This window comes from Eubalaena glacialis, chromosome 19, assembly GCF_028564815.1.
Source record: "Eubalaena glacialis isolate mEubGla1 chromosome 19, mEubGla1.1.hap2.+ XY, whole genome shotgun sequence".
NCBI lineage: Eukaryota > Metazoa > Chordata > Mammalia > Artiodactyla > Balaenidae > Eubalaena > Eubalaena glacialis.
This window is the reverse complement of record NC_083734.1, coordinates 46,667,317-46,678,855: the sequence shown is the minus strand read 5'-3', so window position 1 is coordinate 46,678,855 and position 11,539 is coordinate 46,667,317.

Below are 11,539 nucleotides of genomic sequence, written 5' to 3'. Positions count from 1 at the left end.
AGAGGTGCCCACACGGAGCAGATATATATATACCTATGTAGATGGCGGGGGGGGGAGGGGTAGAGAGAGAGAGGGAAATACATGTATATTTTCTTGATCCATTTGTGAGAACATTGCAGACACCAAGACACAAATAATTTATCACCAATCTCCTAAGAACCAGAACATTCTCCAAAAGAATCACAAGGCTGTCATCACATCTGAGAGATTTAACATTGACACAATATTATCTACTACACACTCCTTATTCAAACTTCCCTAATTGTCCCTCAAAATATCCTTCATAGCTTTTTTTCCTGATCCAGGATCCACTCAAGAATCGGGCATTGAATGTGCTGTCATGTCTCTCTAGCCCCCTCTAATCTAGAAGGGTCTCCTTGCCTTCTTTGTTTTCATGACATTGATGTTTTGAAGAGTTCAGGCTGGCTGTCTTGTAGAATGTCTCTCAACTGAGATTTGTCTGATTGTTTCCTTACGATTAGATTTTGGTTAAACATTTTGGCAAGAGGTCTACTTGGTGGTGTGCACCCTTCTCTGTGCATGCTGTCAGGAGCCACGGTTTGTCAACATTACTGGTGATGCTGAATTTCATCACTTGGTTAAGGTGGTTTCCCCCAAATCTCTCCCATGTAGTTACCTTTTTCCCTTTGTGGTTCATGACTCATCTGTAGGGTGATGCTTGGAGACTCAGGGACCATCCTGTTGCCCAGCAACGTTTTACCCAATAGTTTCAGCATCCATTGGTAATCCTTGTCCAAATCAATTGCAAATGGTGATTTTTTGATTCCATAATTCCTTGCCTATTTTTCAGTTGGTATTCTTCTGTAAAGAAGAGCTTTTCCTTCTCTGTTACCACCATACCATTCCTTTTTTTTTTTTTTTTTAAAGAAGATCTCTTATTTATTTATTTATTTATGGCTGTGTTGGGTCTTCGTTTCTGTGCGAGGGCTTTCTCCAGTTGCGGCAAGCGGGGGCCTCTCTTCATCGCGGTGCGCGGGCCTCTCACTATCGCGGCTTCTCTTGTTGCGGAGAACAGGCTCCAGACGCGCAGGCTCAGTAATTGTGGCTCACGGGCCCAGTTGCTCCGCGGCATGTGGGATCTTCCCAGACCAGGGCTCGAACCCGTGTGCCCTGCATTGGCAGGCAGATTCTCAACCACTGCGCCACCAGGGAAGCCCCATACCATTCCTTTTAATTTTCACAATCACCCAGCAGGGTAAGAATTGCTATCCCCATTTTACAGATGAGGAAATGGAGGTTCCGGGAGCTTGAAACATTCACTGAGTGAGTGGCAGAGCTGGGGTTCAAACTCAGGCCTTTTTCATGCCTGAGCTCATACCCACTGCCTTCTAGAATCTTCTCCAATTCCTGGGTTTCTTCTCTGATGACTTAGCTCTGAGCAGGGGGGAGAAGCCATGCCTTCTCCTGATGGAATTCCTGTAGCAGGTGGGGAAGGCGTTTAGAGTAGCACCGGTGGGGGGTCAGGAAGGGAGATTTCCATTCTTGCAATCATGAGACAGCCTTGCTCCAGCCTCCCTGACCTGCCTTCCACCTTAGAGGCTCAGCAGTGCCTCAGCCTCCCTCTTTGCTGCCCCTGGGGGCCCCTCACCCCTGCCAGCCCCACTCTGTCCTTGCTGGGCTCCCGGCGCTGTGGAACATGACTGTGGTGACCCCAAGTCCTGGAGCTCCTCAGATGGGCCCAAGGTTGATGACTGCCCAATGACTCCTAAAGACACGTGGAATGATCCCCTATGTCCGATTTCCATTGGGGAGATATGGTCACCGTCTGGCCAGCAAGCATATCCTGCCTAAGCTCTGCTCTAGAAGAAAGGCCAGAGGGATGACCTGTGATCGGAGTGGGGACATTCTGGAGGGAGAGTGGCAGTGGGGTCCCCTGCCTACCCCGACCCTCCCTTTTCACTTATTTTATTTTTTTTAAAAAAGTTTATTTGCTTTATTTTTGGCTGCGTTGGGTCTTCGTTGCTGCACGTGGGCTTTCTCTAGTTGCGGCGAGCAGGGGCTACTCTTCGGGGGCTACTCTTCGTTGCGGTGCGCGGGCTTCTCATCGTGGTGGCTTCTCGTTGTGGAGCATGGGCTCTAGGCGCACGGGCTTCAGAAGTTGTGGCGGCCGGGCTTAGTTGCTCCGCGGCATGTGGGAATCTTCCTGGACCAGGGCTCGAACCCGTGTCCCCTGCATTGGCAGGCGGATTCTCAACCACTGCGCTACCAGGGAAGCCCCAACCCTCCCGTTTCATTTCCCACTCTTTACTTACACATCTCACACGTGGTCCCTTCATGGAAACACTCACTCAGCGAACACTGACTGGCCACCTAAAGAGTGTGCCAGGCACGTGCCGGGGTGCTGTGGCGACAAGACTTAGGCCCAGCCTTCAGGGAGTCACAGACAAAGAGACAGACAAGGAATGAGATCCCTAGTGGTTAAGCACTGTGACAGGCGCCCGACTACACCGAAACCCTTGCGCCATCTCCCTGTATTATCTCATTTAACGGATATGGCAACCCTAGGGGTACATACAACCACGACCCCATTTTATAGAGGAGGAAACTAAAGCTCAGAGAGGCTCCCTGACACGCCCAAAGCCCTACAATAAATAGCAGGGCTGAAAATTAAATGGCCTCTTCATGCGTCTTCTCCCACAGTGTAGAGCACAGTTTGTGCCAAGGTCTGGACACCTTGGCGGCATCGGGGAATTGCAAGGATTCAGCCTGGCCGGTGGCATCTTCCTCCCTCTCCCTCGGGCCGCCTGCTTCTCATCTTCCTCTCCTTCCCTCTCCCTCTCTCTCCTCCCTGCATACCTGCAGAGCTGAGGCTGACAGCCTCTTGGGTGTCTTATCCCCTCTACTCCCATCCGTCCTCGAGTCCCCAGGGGCTGTGGGGCCCACATTCCTCCCTGGCTCTCTCGGGCCCATTAGAGTGTTTACGCTGGAGCCATCCCAGGGGAGCAGAGCCCGGGCACTCCCACCCCGCCCCCCACCACGGAGAGCAGACAGTTGCGAGGTGGTGGCTGGTCAGAGCCGCAGGAGAAGCTGACCCAGCGTCCGAATTCCTGCCCCCCTGTCCGAACAAATCCCGGGCGGCCAACGGTAGCCCCTGGGGTCCCCGCACCCCTTCCCGCACAGCCCCTCCCCTGGCTGACAGGCCCTAATCTCAGCTGTCTTCATGCAGCCGGCCCTCCAAGCCTGGGGTCACCTGACGCCGACACATTTTAATTCAGAAGCTGATTTCTGCTTGTTGGCAACATGTCATTTCTGAAATTGCTTTCTCTGCCCAGAGGCAGGAGATGTCAGAGCTGCGCAGGTGTTACAGTGGTGCCGCCCCCCACCCCGCACCCAACCCCCCCAAGTTCAGGAAGGATTAAGGGGCGTGGGGGGCACACATTAGATCCTCAAGCTCTGCTTCTCATATTTCCCCAAGGGCCAGGGGGGCCAGGGATGGGGGATGATGGGAACAGCCTCTGCTTTCCTCTCCGCCCAAAGACAGAGGCCCAGACTTGGGGGGAAATGAAGTTGCTGCCACTGCTGATACTGACAGTATCAACAGCAGATCATTCTGAGCATGTGCTATACAGGGGCCAGGCACCCTGCAAAGTGCCTCTCATGCACTGTCATATTTGAATCTCACGACCACCCTCCAAGTCGGCGTCGTCCCTACTTTACAGCTGAGAAAATGGAGGTTCGGAGAGGTTAGATCACTTCCCTGAAGTCACACGACAAGCACGTAGCAGAGCTCAGACTCAAACCCAGTGAGGGCAGCAGCTGGACCGGGATTTGGAGGTCTGGGAAGAGATGGGCCACAGAGCCGGGGAGGGCTTGGGGCCTGATTTCTCCTTTGCTTGCTTCATGGCTTGACCTAAATGTCTTCAGTGAAATTTGCCTGCTCCCCTAACTTCCCCACTCCTGCAACCCCCCAAAAAGTTATTTGCTCCTTCTTTAAATCTTCTTCGCCTTTTGCATATGCCTGTATCTTGATTAGCAATTATCACAACACTGGCATCCTTTGTTTTATTGGATGAATGAAGGAAAAGATGAACAAATGAATTTATGAATCTTGCTCTGTGTCCTGTTCCCCCCTTCTCCATTTCCCTCCCCAGCAGCACCTTACCATAGCAGGCTTCCTGGAACCGTGTCCCTCCCTGACACACTGGCTCCTCACTAGCCATGCTCCCTGCCTTTTTCTCTTCTCCCTTTCCTTCCCCTCCCTCCCTCTTTCCTCCCCTACCCAATCCCCAGAATCCCTGGCTGCCTCGACCACCAGGAACAAGGCCATGCAGAAGCCTGAACCTGGAGTTTCCACAAGATGCAGGCTGCTTGCTGAATCCCCAGGCAGGGAATGAGCTAATCTAGCTGGAAAGCAGCCTACTGGTCCCCTGGTAAAGATGGTGCGTGGGCCAACCCACCTTCCCCAATGTGGTCCTCACCACTCAGCTCTACCTGCTTCCCCAGGATGAATTTCTCCCTCTTGCCTCTCCCTCCAACTCTGCAGAGGACCTATGGCTGTGTGTGCTTGACCCTTGACCTGGGCCAGAGCTAGGAACATGGCCAGATTGGCTGACAAGGAGAAAATTGTCCTGACCCACAGCTAGGAACATGGCCAGATTGGCTGACAAGGAGAAAACTGTCCTGACCCACATCATGCATTTGTTGCCTTGGTATCAAATATTAGCTTTAATCAAAAGACTTTCACAGCTATCATTTCATTTAGTGCTGGCATAAAACAGCATCAGCCGGAAGGGGTAAAGACAGAGAAGACATAAAAGATCCATAGAACTTCAGACCTAATGGGTCCCGTCCCATTTTACAGAAGAGGAGGCTGAGGCCCAAGATGAGCAGCCACAGCAGCAATAATATCCTGGGGCTACAACACTGGGGCCAGGATCGGGCAGGACCAGGGAGACTTCTGAAGTATGATGATGCTCTGTTTCCTGAAACATGGCTCTTTGCTCTGTGATAACTTATCGAGGGGTACTATTTCTGTTCCAATTAAAAAATTAAACTTAAAAACTGAAATCATTTCACAGGATGGTCAGAAGTCCAAGAAGAAGGGACAGGTGGCCTCTAAAAGTCAGATAAACAGGGAATTCCCTGGCGGTCCGGTGGTTAGGACTCCGTGCTCTCATTGCTGAGAGCCCGGCTTCGACCCCTGGTCTGGGAACTAAAATCCCATAAGCCACACGGCAAGGCCAAAAAAAAAAAAGTCAGATAAACAGAGGCCCTGGATGAGCCCTGTCTTGGGAGCTACAGCCAAGCAGCCAAGTTAACTTTCTTCTCTGAGCCTCATTCATGAAAACAAAGCAAAACAACAAAAAAGTCTGTATAGATATCTCTGAGAGAGAGAGAGATTGTATACCTAGAACTTCTACTATATGCCAGGCACTGTGCCGGGCCCTGGGGACGAAGCAGTTAACAAGACAGGCCTAGTCCCTGCTCCTAAAGGACAGAAGACAGATAAACAAGTCATCACTGTTCAGTGTGATGAAACTGACAGCCCTGGGCCTCAGGCGGCTGAACTCAGTGGCTGGGGAACAGGGGTAGGAGAGCAGGACGACTTTCCACTGTATCCCTTGTTGTGGCTTTTGGATTTCGAATCATGTGAATGCATTGCTTACCCCCAAATAAATAAAATTAAAAATGGAATAAAAATAAAGTGTAATGAGGGTTAACAAAGGGTAAGTACAGGCTGCTGATGGGAGCCCTGCGTCGGGGGTGTGAGCAGACCTGGCCAAGGGGAAGTGAGACAAGACTTCCCAAAGGAGTGATAGCCCAGCTCCAGCCTGAAGCTTAATGGGGTCTTGGCCAGGTGAGGAGTTGAGAGGGAGGGGGATGCAGGTGTCAGCGGGAAGGTTATGGCATGGGTTGATAAAAACAAACTTGCAGGGTCATTAGGAGCATTAGAGGGTGTCTCTAGAAAGTGACTGGCACACAGGATGTGCTTAATGCATGGTAGCCACTGCTATCATTATTCCCCAATTATAGTTGCTGCCGTTGGCAGGGGCTAGGGAGAGGGGGCCCTCATGCTGCCACTGACTCTGACATATTCCTGGGTATCTAGGGGTCCCATGGTGGCAGGAACTCCTGGCACTGCTGCAGCATGTTACGGCTTACGTGCATCCAGGCCTGGGGCAGGAAGGCAGAGAGAAGGCCTAATCTCAGGGCACATTGTGCAGGGGGAGGCCTTGGCTCTTCTAGAATCTGCTCCGCCTAAGACACAGCACCCAAACAAGCCAGACTGTCTGACGCAGGGGACAGCTGTAAAGGTTGTTTCATTTCACGTCACAGACCAAGAAACCTCCCCAGGCTGGGAAGAGAAGGGACGGAATCCCCTCCCAGCCGCAGGCTCAAGGCGGTACATAGCAAAGCAAATGAGAACCAGTGCTGTGAGCACGAATAACGCACTAACTCCTCATCCTCACAAACACCCTCCCAGGAATGAGGTACTAAGATTACTACCCCCATTTTCCGGATAAGGACGCTGAGGTGTGCAAGGGTTAAGGAACCTTCATGAGGTCACATGATCAGGCTTTGACACCCCCCCCCACCCCCGCCCCAGGCGGCCTCTTAGCCCCTTACAGGCCCTGAAGCAGAGCTCCCATATCTCAAATTTTCTCTGCTTGTCTGCTTAGCGCGTCCCTGCAACAGGAAGAAAACCATTTCCTCCAACTCAGTAAGCCCACTAAGCATAAATGAAACCTTCTTTGTGTCCTGGATGTAGAACCCATGATGACATCAATAAAATTGTGAACATCTGATTTCCAGGGAGGCCAGATGGTCAGGAGCTGACTCCATCTAGATGCAGGATGGCGGGGGGGTGGGGGGGGGTGGGGCTGGTACACTGCTCACTTAGAGGTGTTCCCTTCAGAATCAGGCCCCGTGGGGCAGGACGGCCTCAGCCCAACAGGAAGTGCGTCCCTCAGGAAGGGCCTCAGCATGTCTCCCCCGGTGGCTGGGGGCCAGAGAGGAAGAGCCTTGACCCCAGGGAAGCCATGCTGGTGACCATGTCCCCTCTCTCCTTGGTAGAAAGTGGGAGTCACATCTTAACCCACCACTTCAACATGGCCTTGTCAGAGTTCAGCCAACTGTCACTGGTCATGGCCTCCAGCCCCTGGTTGGCTACGTGGACCTCTGACCTCTGACTCCTAAGGGCTAATGAAGACCTCTGACCTCTGTGTTCCTGGTCCCTCCTCTCCCTGGCACTCACTTGGCCCCCATCATTCAGGCCTGGGTGGTGGTTATGAGTGCATGTCCTTTCTTCTGTTCCAGACCCTGGACAGGAGGGGCCCACACAGCTAGCATCTCGCTGACTCCTGAGCTAGGCCTTTGACTTTTGACCTTTAGACAGAAGAAGAAGGCCTCTGTGAGCAGCCAGACCCCAGCCTGGCAATTAGGATGGGTGTTCTTTATTGATGGACCTCTCTGCTCCATAATTTTTACACTGTAAAAACAGGGCAGTAATACTAACACCTACATGGTGAGGATTACATTCGTTAATACGAGAGCTTGGAACGGAGTCTAGCTCATTGCAGCTCTAAAGAAGCAATAGCTGCTATTATTATTTATTATTATTTTTATTTTTATTTTTTAGAACAATAAACACCTAACTACCAATTACATAGAAATCCAATTCTCAATCATTCTTTTTATTTATTTATTTATTTATTTATTTTATTTATGGCTGTGTTGGGTCTTCGTTTCTGTGCGAGGGCTTTCTCTAGTTGCAGCAAGTGGGGGCCACTCTTCATCGCGGTGCGCGGGCCTCTCTTGTTGCGGAGCACAGGCTCCAGACGCGCAGGCTCAGGAATTGTGGCTCATGGGCCTAGTTGCTCCGTGGCATGTGGGATCTTCCCAGACCAGGGCTCGAACCCGTGTCCCCTGCATTGGCAGGCAGACTCTCAACCACTGCGCCACCAGGGAAGCCCTATTATTATTATTATTATCATCACCATTGCTATTGTTATAAGACTGTCCCCCAGTCTCCTGGGCAGCCCCTCTCACACCACCTCAGCCCTGCCCAAGTCTCCAGCCCTGAGGTCCTGCCTGTGTCTGCTCTCTGTCTTTCGTCCCCGTTCCTCCTCCTCCTCTTCCTCTCTCCCCTTCCCTCCCTGCTACCCCGCTGCTCCTGCAGCCCTCGGCTGGCTAATAATACTACTGTCAATTCAGATTAGAGCCCGTTACGTTCCTTCATCTCAGCTTAACATTTTTGTGGTTTCCCAGCTCTGCCTAAAGTGCTCCAGGAGAGGCAAGGGCTGCCCAGCTGGAGGAAGCTTTGGGAGGAAGAATGCAGGTCTGTGAGTTCCCCAGGTGGGCTTTCCTGGATTCCTGCCGATCAGAGATGCGGCTGGAGTTGGCTGGGGTGGGGTGGGGTGGGCACCAGGAGGAGCGACCCCTCTGTGGGCTGCGCTCAGGACACCAGGGAACTGGACGTCTTAGAATCTTGGCCTCATTGCCCTGGGGTAGACTCCCAGCCCAGGGTCCCATGACAGATAGAACCCCACTGAGGACTGTGTCTTGGTCACTCAGTCTGAGAAGTGTCCCAGAGTTGTGAAATTCTGCACCTGGGAGGTTCCCAGCAAGACCACTGGGCCTGGCCCTCACTCTGGGGTCCGGCTCCTTCGGCCACTGGTGTGGCTTCTCTGCTCAGACCTTCTCAGACCTCACCACAGCCTGCCTTCCTCAGGCCCAAGCTCCGGGGATCTGACCGGCCACAGGGGACACTAGGGAGGCTCCCAGGAAGTGACAAAAGTGGGCGCAGAGGAATGGGAGGGGCCTGAGCACGAGGAGGAGGAGAAGAAGACAAACAACCTCTCTGGTGAGTGCTTTCAGAGCCTGCAGTCTGACCCTGCCCCTTAATTCCCACAACCGCCCCCTGGGGTAGACACTCCTGTCACGGCTGTACAGGTGAGGAAACCGAGGCACAGAGATAGGAAGTGCCTTGCTCAAGGTCACACAGCTAGAAGGGGAAAAGCGGAATGGGAACTCAGGTTGGTCGGTCTCCATTGCAGAGCATCTGACGAGGAGAGACAGAAGGAGGGCCCCCAGTGGAGTCCGGGGCTCTCTCTGGCTAGCCCCAGACCCTAGCAGATCTGGGTGCAGAGCCCTGACCTTCCATGTCTGGGTTGTCCCTGCTCTGTGACTCAGGTGTGACATGTTCATGATCACAGCTGGCTTTTGTGCAGGGCGTTCCCACTTACAAAACATCTTCCATGGCTCTTCTTCCTTTGTTGACCCCGCCCCCCCAACCATAGTTCACAGGGTAGATAGACTTATCATCCCCTTTTGCAGATGAGGAAACCGAGGCTCAGAGAGGTGAAGACCACCTAGCCAAGGTCACAGGTGGAAGGTGACTGAACCAGAACTCCATCCAATGTGCAGAGTGGAGACACTGCACTCTGATTTCCCCACCCTCTGCAGAGTTCCCAGCTGTGCTGCCCCAAGAGCTGAGAGGCTTCCCGTGGGTACCCGAGCAGGGGTGGGATCTCGTCTGGGCCCCTCAAACCTTCTCCTCTCCCAGTCCATCAGTTCAGTCGGGAGGCCATCAGCTTGCCTGTAGAGAACACCAGGGGGAAAATTGCCAGGAAATATCTCCCATTCCACTCATCCCAACAGCCTTCCCACTGGAAACGTCCTCACGGGTGGCCCCGTCTCGCCCCGCCACCAGGTCCCAGTCCTCTTTGTGCTCTGCTCCCATGGGCCAGAGGACCACTCTCTGCAGGGGCTTCAGGGACCCCAGAGCTTTCTTGGCTCTAAATGAAATGGTCTCTGCTTTTAGTGAAGGTTAATTCCAGTCCTCAGAGTTTCTTGGTAGGTGGACATTTCACACCCCTGCTTGAAAACCTTGGCTGTTTATCTCCAGGCGAGCACCTCAGCCCCTCCCCGCCCTCCCGGTCCACGCCTCTGGACCCTGCTCAAAGTGCCCCACGCCCCATTCAGCTGAGCCACTTCACCTCTCCCTGAATGTGACCCATTTTCCCACCTCTGTGCCTTTGCCATCCAGTTCTGCTGAGAATGACTCTCCTCCCTGTGTCCACCTGACTCAGTCCTGCTCAGCCTTAAAGACTCAAGTATAAAGTTCCCACGCTCCCCAGAGTGAATCACTCTCTCCTCTGAGACTGTTTTTCTTTTCCATTTGCACCAATCACCCTGCATTGTGGGCCACTGTGTGTCCACCTCTCTCTTTCTCTCCCCCACTGGACTGTGAATTCTTGTAAACAAGGCCTGACTCTCATCCACCTCAATTCCTGAAAAAGTTCTTCCCCTTCTTCCTTCCTTCTTCTCTCCCTCTCTCTTCCCCTCTGTCCTTCGATACATATTTTTCAGTCTTGCAATGTGCCAAGCCAGGTGCTGGGGTTCAGAGGTGAACAAAAAGACACAGTCCTAGTAGTCATGGAGTTTACAATTTAGTGGAGGATGTAGATAGATCATCAAATACTCATACAATTAATCAAAAGATTGATTAGCACTGTGGTAAGTGGTCTGTTGAAGATGCATGCAGGGTTATATGGGCCAGGACTACCCGAGCTTTCTTAAGAAGCACCTGATGGTGAAGAGCAGGTTGCTACCTTCAAATCTTTCCTAGCAATCCAGCATCCTGTTGGTTTGACTCAGAACATCCGTGTGGCCAGTGTAGTTTCAGCTTGTGGTCCTTTATGAACCCCAGATCCTTTCTATCTATTCTTGCTCAGACTCATTCATTCCCCTCACCTGGCATTTCTAGGGGATCTACTAGCCTGGTCTAGACTAGGTCAGTGGGACAGCGTATGGGAAATGCTGGGAAGGCCAGGGCCTCTTTGACTTGGACCGGTCTTTACCTACACATCGTTTGTGGGATTTGCTCACCATGAGTAGAGGTGAGAACAGCATCAAATTCAAGGTTGAGGTTAGAAGCCTGAAGAAATCAAACTGGAGGGGCTCTGGCTTCTAGAGGCTGGGAGGAGAGAAAGAAGCAAGGAGCCCAATTCATTCTCCCGGGCAAGGGCATCTGCTCAGAGCCCAGTTGGCCAAACAGGGCTGTGGATCCCTAGTGGAGCCAGATAATGGACATGATGCTTCCAGGGTCTTCATGGGGGCGGAGAGGGCTTAGTGGACATCTTTGTCAAGACACACATAGTGAAGACTAGCACAGCTGGATTGGCACAGCTGGCTGCCTCGACACCACCTGCCTATGGTCCGTCTGCCTGTGGCACTCAGCAACCCACTCCCCACTCGTGCCTTGGTTTGTCCTGGTGAATCCAGACCATGGTACTCACCTACACCCATTCTTCATGGCCAGTGAATTGGCTCCGAAGATTTGGAGAATACTCCAAATGATCATTATGCTTCTTAGGTGCAAACTTTTTATCATCCACACAAGCAACAAATGCTCATTGAACACCCACTGTTGGGTTCAGTGGCACAATGAAGTCACCCTGGCCTTGATTACTCTAAGCTAATAACCCCAGTTCCCTTAACCTCAATACTTTAGGTATAAAGAGGAGAATTAAAGATGTAGGCCCCATCCTCAAGGGACTTACAACCCCATGGGACT